Here is a 7500-nt window from a genome sequence, read left to right as displayed (position 1 = left end):
CATCAAGAGGAAAGGAAATTATTTTCTTGTATCGTCACAACCCCTTTTTATCGCTCGGAGCTGAATTTAATTCCTTTTGAGGCGAAATTCTCTTTTAAAGTAAGTTTTTTGCAGTCTCGTTCTTGCTCGTGATTCGTGGGGGGTAGTGGAAGAACCAAGCTAGGGATGAGCGCGCTAGCTGATCGTAGACCACCGTTGTTTTCTTCCTTCATTTCATAGCTTTAGGAAGGAAGGTTTACTTTTTGGTCGTTTACTGGTATTAAAATGATTGTGTTTCTGCTCAGTGAGACGATACAGACACAGAAGGTTTAAGCTAAGCCTCAGGGGCAGTCTCTCTATCAGGCCCTGCTGCTTCAGTCTCTTTCTCTTTATCCGCATTCCCATACTAACTCTTCCCGCACTCTCTTCTAGCATTAGCTCGTTTAAATCTACTGAATAGGAAAAAATCCTCCTTCCTATATTAGTATAGGTGGGGTAGAAAGGTTGAGCGGAGGCAGGAAAATTCGTAAGGTAGAGTTCCTCGGCCTACTCCTTCGTTTTTTAAAACGACCAAAAGCACTAGGTGTGATCTAGTTCTTGTTCGTATAGTCTCAAAGTCTGCTTATAGAAAACGAGAACCCTTCACGTATGAGATTGCCTGTGAGCCTTGTGCTTCCCTTTACAGAAGGACGAGGTAAACGTTCTTCTTATAGCTCTTGCTCAACTCCTTTCGTAGCTTCGTTCCTTCTTTTCTCAATATGATCCTTCATAGATGCTAAAATTTTACTATCTCATGGAAGGGGGTGGGAGCTTAACGCCCTCAAGCAAGCCCTTGACTTCGCGCCTGCTCGGACCAAAACTAGATAATTCACATTCTATCAGCCGAGAAGGGCTAAGAGCGAGGAGTGGTCCGCTTGAAGCAAGCATCTTACCTATTCGCGCTAAACCAATTCGTAGAAGAAAGCTTCACTAATGCCCAGCCGGGCGCCATAGACTTTAATAAGATGTCCCAATCCCCACAGGCAGCGGTGGCATCACGGCTCCAAGCCAAACCTACTAGAGGTCGATCTCTTAGAGGGCCGAGCGGCGAAGTTCGGCCAATCCATCCTATCCTGGATTCCTTATTTAAGCCCAAAAGGCTTAGCAGGTCAAGCGCGACAACGGCATCAGTCGCGATGTGATGTGTTTTTTAGCCTTGCCAACAATCCTTGGTATCGCTAGCCGGGCTATCTTCTTGTTGCATTGCCCCATTCGCTAAAGCAAAACTATAAACTACATTCCGCTCAAAGACAAAAACTGGATCGGTTCACTTCCACACGTAGCAGCACCCTAGCTCAAAGCTCCCCGGAAGGAAGTTTAATGGCTTGACACCAAATCCTTGCCTCGAGACCATAGGATAGGACAAGCGGTGCTGCTCCGTATTAGGTAGGGCTAAGTAGGGCTGAGTTTGTTTTGCTCAAGACGGCCATGTTAGTTACGTGGAGGCTATCCCTGCTTCAATCAGCGTCAAAAGCGGAAATTCTTTTTGATCAACTAGGTTTATTTCCTGGTTGCCTTACTCATTTAGGGCTTAGTCTGACTTTTGCATCATGAAATTGCGTAGAGTCATGTGCGAATCTCCAACTAGTTCGGATTCAAACATGACCGCTAGACTGGACTAGAGACTGCCTCTTGCTGAGCCTTTCAAACTAGGCGGGTCTGGTTTACATGTGCAAAAAGTTAGGACTAGTGAGTAGTTCTACTGAAACGGTTTCAAAGTATTAAAAGCCTTACAGGCCTGCCTGATGGAGACTACTTCATAGGGATCGATCCGGAATACCGCTTTATTATCAGGGAAGGATGACTTTCATTATGACTACACATTGCTTTTAAGCCGAATGCATGTTACGAAATGCAGTGATACGGAAACTCTTTTTATGGTTCTAATCCATGCGCATAGTCGCACTCATGAGAGTCTCTTTTCTTGTAAATGAGGACCACCTATCCTTTCCGAAATCGACAAAAAGTATGCTTTCAAGGGCAGTCTACTAATCGGTAAGCATTCCTTTAGGGCATTCATCCAATGTGGAATGTCTAGTGTCTACCGTACTTGAAAAGACTTCCTTTGGTCGAGTACCTTCGTTCCTTTAGAACCTCTTCCTGGCTACTCCACCCGGATGGGTGCCACAAACACAGCTTGTACTGGCTAAACATCTCCTATCTTTCCATTTGAAGGAGTCTATCCCACTGCTTAAGTATGACAAATGTCTGACACTACTATATCGGACGTAAAGTCTTGCCCGGCCTCACTGAGTGGATCTGGTGCCCACACCGTAGCTAGTCCTCTTAGCTTTATTGGAGCAGGTGCCCAAGCTTCTTTGGCTAAAGCACATCTCCTGTCTGAACCCTTGACCTATTTGAAAGACAAATGCACAAACCCAAATTGAAGAAAGAGATGCTCGAGTCTCTTACGCCATCCTAGGCGGTTCTCCCGTAGCGTCTCCGCCGGCGACTTTCTAAGGTTCAGGGTTGTCTGCCTATCCTAGGTGACCATCTTCGTCTACTACAACGAGGGGTGTGTGCCATAGAGTGTGGTACAGGTGTCACCAGTCCCAGACAGATTTGTTTATGATCTCGTCAACTCGGAACTCATAGCTGCTAGCAACTCCTAGCTACAACTAGAACTCCTTAGCTACTAAAACAAGAGCTCTTTCACTCGGGCGACTTTTCTTATTGGGCAAGTTGCCACCCGTTGTTCAATACCCTAACTATAGTAAGTAGCTTAATCTGTCGAGAAGAACCATCCCTACCGGATCGGACATGTAACCAGTCTTCTCCGCTTGAGAGGGAAAGACGGCTGCTCTGTGAACAAAACAACCCTAGTTGCTGGTCCTGCTCCTGCTGCTGTCTGAACTGCCACCTCTGCTCCAATACATAAAGCAGCTCCAGCTTGAAGCTATTGTAGCAGCTCTGTCCCATTCATCACTGCTTTCTGTTAAAAAGAAAAGAGCTGCTCCTCTCCGATCTAAGTCCTCTCTCTAGTCAGAAATTGCGTAAGTTAATCAGGATGGATCGACAGGCTTTCCAAACCTACAGGTCTCTTCCTCGGACCTAGCATTGCTGCCTGGCCCATCACTTCTTCTTTTCTTGACTTCGATGATTTGCCTGCAGGAGGATCATCGAAGGTTGGAGAAAAAGAATAGAATTCCAGATTGAAGATCTCTTGACCCATATATGATCCAGTTCTACATCTTAGCGCTGAACTAATGAATAGAGATTGAGCTTCACGTCGGGATGAGAATCTCACATGGTGCTGCTCCTGCGTCTCTCTGTCCAACTCGTTACGCAATTGACGTAGTAGACCCCTCGCATGATTGTTTCAATGATGTATTCAATCAAGACAAGAAAGATACGTCGTAATAAAATAAGGTTACATGGTGGGTCTGTGAAGGAACACCAAGAAAGAGGATCAGACTTGACCAGTTCAGGCTATGGAAGTTTCGATCTTCCCACAAATATTTTAATGGTGTCGATAGCGTGTCACGTCATGGTAACCGATCATCAACTGCTTTCGATCTTGAATGCTATTTTCCGTTCCTTGATCACTTTCTGGGATGACAGTAAGTCTTCTCACCAATGGGGATCCGGATGAGTGAGATTGGTCCCGTTCCTTTGGTCTTTGTCCACAGCTACTCGGTCAATGAAGACGGAATCTGGGCGGGATCTCTCAGTCCCATTCCTGATCAAATAACATCTCAAAAGAACGAACAAAGAATGGAAGGCAGCATCGAGCCCCGAAACGGCAAGCCATGCTTCAAGCTAAGTCAGTCTGGATCTAAACAAGGTAGCTTTCTTACTTAGTGCTTGTGCTAAGCTCATTTTTATTATTAGGTCTTACCTGGGGATTCTACTTGCCTTTTTTGCTTTTAGAACGGAGAGGGAACCTGAAGTCTGGCAGAAAATCCGAATCATAGTTAGCAGTTTGAATAGAACTAGTGTCGTAGCCAAGAGAATGGGAAGCAAGGAGTCAGAATTCGGTTGGGATTCTGTGAGTGAGGGAGCAGAGGCAGAATCGAACAAAGAAGATTCGGAGCAATGAAAATCGAACTCAAAAGCAACTTACCAATCCAGCTGACATTTTTTGATAAAATCCTCCTAGAAAGAGGAACTTGGCAGAGGTAGACTCGGCATCTGGCTCACCTGCAAAAATTAATTTTTTTTTAAAGGGCTCTTCCCACACTCGCTAAGCCGGAAAAATTTCAAGTTTGATCCTTTGCCATGGATGGAAAAAGAAATCCTGATATAGATAGTGTTCAGTGAGTGGTAGCTGTTGTCGTTGAAGGATTCTCTTTGAACGAATCCGATTTGTCACTGGTGAAGAATCTTTGATAGTGGCATCCCAATAAGCATCCGATGAGGCGGGATTGCCCTGGTCAGTTGTATTGAAGGTAGCATTTCACCAGCTTACATTGGAACTAGATATGGTAGATCCGGGGACTTCCTCTTATCACGACTAATTGCACGACTAAGCCGAAAAGAGATATCCGATTGGAGAGTCAATGTGGGACCTTAAAGCAGGTGAGAATCCGGTTTGGTAGCAGCTTACCAACTTTGAATTGGAATCTTAAATAGCAGACGATCTGCTACCCTATTTCCTTGAAAGAAGGTGCCCCTTTTGAGATAAGCAGGTGGGTTGGGCCAAGGGGCGAAGGATCAAGCGCTTTGAGCTTTGTAACTAGCCTTTCCGTGGGAATTTTTTTTTTCTTCACCTTCTTGTATAATATTAGGATGTCCCCTCCGACCGGCGAGATGTTTGTGTTCAATATTCTCCCTCTAATTAGGGCGAGAGTTTCTGCAAAGACAATGTTCAAGACAATTGGCTTGTGAGATTCCTCCCTTGGTTCGTGATTCCCTAGGATCCATACTAATAGGTTCTTACATATCCCCTCTTTTCTTTAGTCTTGCTGTCTATCAGCCTTGTAGGACTATTCAGAAGCATCTTGTCATCAAAGCCAGTTCGCCTTCGTTCCGACAAAGAGTGTGCTGCCTTATTCTTTTTGAGCTTTGAGCTTGGTTCCTCGCAAGAGAGATTGGACACGTCCTCACTCGTTCTTTTTTCAAGATCTTTGAGCCTCTTCCTCACTAAAGTTTCGCATCTTGTCCCGCAGCTCATAGGCTAACCTTGTACCCTCCGGGTGTGATCGACGTCACTCACATCTTTGATCGGTCCGTTCGTGCGGAGCGCACAAAAGCTGACTGGAGGGCGAAATCCTGGCCCGGCTCTGAAGTGTGCTATTTCATTTTTTATTATAGGAAAGAGTCTTTTTGGCGCTTTCTATAAGATCGCCGCGTACTGCCTACCAAAATCAGAATGCGAAGTCAAGCATCCTGCTGAGGTTTGATTTCTGAATCCATACCCTGGAAAAAAGCCTTGTTTCGTAGGACGGGATGAATCCCGAATGAGATGAAACAATCAAAGCCCCATAGCCTATACTTAGTCCCAAAGCCAAAGAATATCATAGAAGGAAGATAGATTGGGGTGATGAAAAAGGCTTCCTTACTAAGCCTCAAACTGACTTGTAGTCACTCTGAGTAGAGTAATTGGACTGAACGATGATGCCTTGTTAAATCATTACCTCAGTTCTATGTTCAGTTAATGTAGTCATTCTCTCGCCTGTCTGGCATTCTTTCACTCATCTTTCGCTCTCAATTCCGCTCCCCCGCTCGCGGCGCTTCTCTGAGGTCCTGCGTGTGAGGAGCGCGCTAGGCGTGCATTTTTTGGCTTGTTGCGTAGCTGAATGGGACTGGTGTAGTGCGGGCTTGAGCTTCGGTTCGCCCGTACGTTTCATAGGGCCCCTAAGGTTAAGCTTTGTTTTATGTGGTTTCGACTGTAAACCCCTTTCTTTTTCCTTCTGCCTGAGTATCGTTAATAGGCCATAATATAACTCAAACCAAGTAAGAAGGGCAGTCCGCCTCGTGGATCGATTTCGGAGTCATAAGTTAATGTTTCCTTCTCGGCCGTTGATGAATGGGACCCTTCGGCAAGCCTGGCGGTTGCTGCCTTGAGCCGATATCTTCCCAGTCCAAGCATTAGAGAAAGTGTGGGGATAAGGCCGACCTCGTTCCGCTACATTCATGAGATTCTACGGTTTAGGGAGTTCGCTGCTCGTGATTGACCGGAAAGGATCCGCCCCTAAATTCCTCACGCTAGTTTACGATTACATGGGTCAACTTAACAACAAAACCCATAGAGGCAGAAGAATGGCTTCCAATAGCTGTTATGATCAATCCAAAAAAAAGGAAAATTAGGATGCCTAATCCAGACCCATTCGCCTATGAAAGATCAAACGTGAAGATCCAGAGGTACCGAAGTTGTTGTTGTTGTTAGGCTAGAATCTACAGGTTCCGGTGCATTATGGCTCAATGTGAGCTTAACAATCCCTTATTGCTTAAAATCATACAGAGCAAAACAAGATGCTAAGGGAGCCATCTCGGTTTAGGCCGAAGAAGGAAGGTTTAGTTTTCGCGCCCGTTCTACTCGCCCTTTCCGCCCAAAAAAGACGGATTCTAAGGGGTTAGAGAACTTTCCCCGCTGTCCTTCTTTCAGCCGGCCCTAACTTCCTTCTCTTCTGGTTAATCCTCTGAATCGGAAATCGGATCGGCAACAGGTAACAGGCTTTATCTGGGTTCAATTCCTTGATTCCTACCCATTGGATTAATTCCTTCGATGCTTGCTCGGGGCGGGGTCGACTCAATATCGAGAGACTCACCCACCTAGGACTTTATCGCACCCTTATGTCTCCATCTCTCGAGTCGAGCTCAATCTCTGGCGGGTATTGTTTGGTCTGGAGTGCGGTGCATCTTTCTGGATGATGAACCCCTGTTTGAAGATGAGTGGATCGGGAATCTAACCCAGCGAAGAAAACGCCTACTTATAAGTCAGGCGCACTAGCGCACCAAGCAAGAAAACGGCTGGATTGACTGGCTAGCTCGTGCAATCAACGAAAAATTCCTTCGCGTTAGTAAGCCAAGCAAGCCAGGTTCCCGGACACTACGATAGGACGTGGATCGATCATGACGAGAATGGACTTCTCCGTAATGTAATAGAAGAGTAACAGTCCAGTTCCCCGGGCTTTCTCCCTTCTCGACCAGACGAAGGAGATATTAATTAAATTCAGGCGGGTAAGGGCTTGGCTTGACCCTGTGTTCTCCCCTGGTCGGGTCGGAGGCGAAGACTGGCAAAGTTCATCATTCAATGGTGGGGTGCTCATAGAAAAGAAGGCGTCGCCCAACAAGTGGCAGATTTTGATGGGGTCTCGCTTTGACGCTGGGGAGATCCATAGATCTGGATAGAGTCTCGCCCATAGATAGAGGAAGAGTACGCGCGCTAGCGCGCTACGGCTTACGCAGTTGATCGGATCAGATAGCCCTTCGGGCAACCAACCAAACCCGGCACATCAAATTCCGATCAACAACTTGGAGGTATGGCTGAGTGGCTTAAGGCATTGGTTTGCTAAATCGACATACAAGAAGATTGTATCA

Source organism: the organism of the source record quoted next, mitochondrion (assembly GCF_042453785.1).
Source record: "Malus x domestica mitochondrion, complete genome".
NCBI classification, from domain to species: Eukaryota; Viridiplantae; Streptophyta; class Magnoliopsida; order Rosales; family Rosaceae; genus Malus; species Malus domestica.
Note: the sequence above shows the minus strand (reverse complement) of the source record.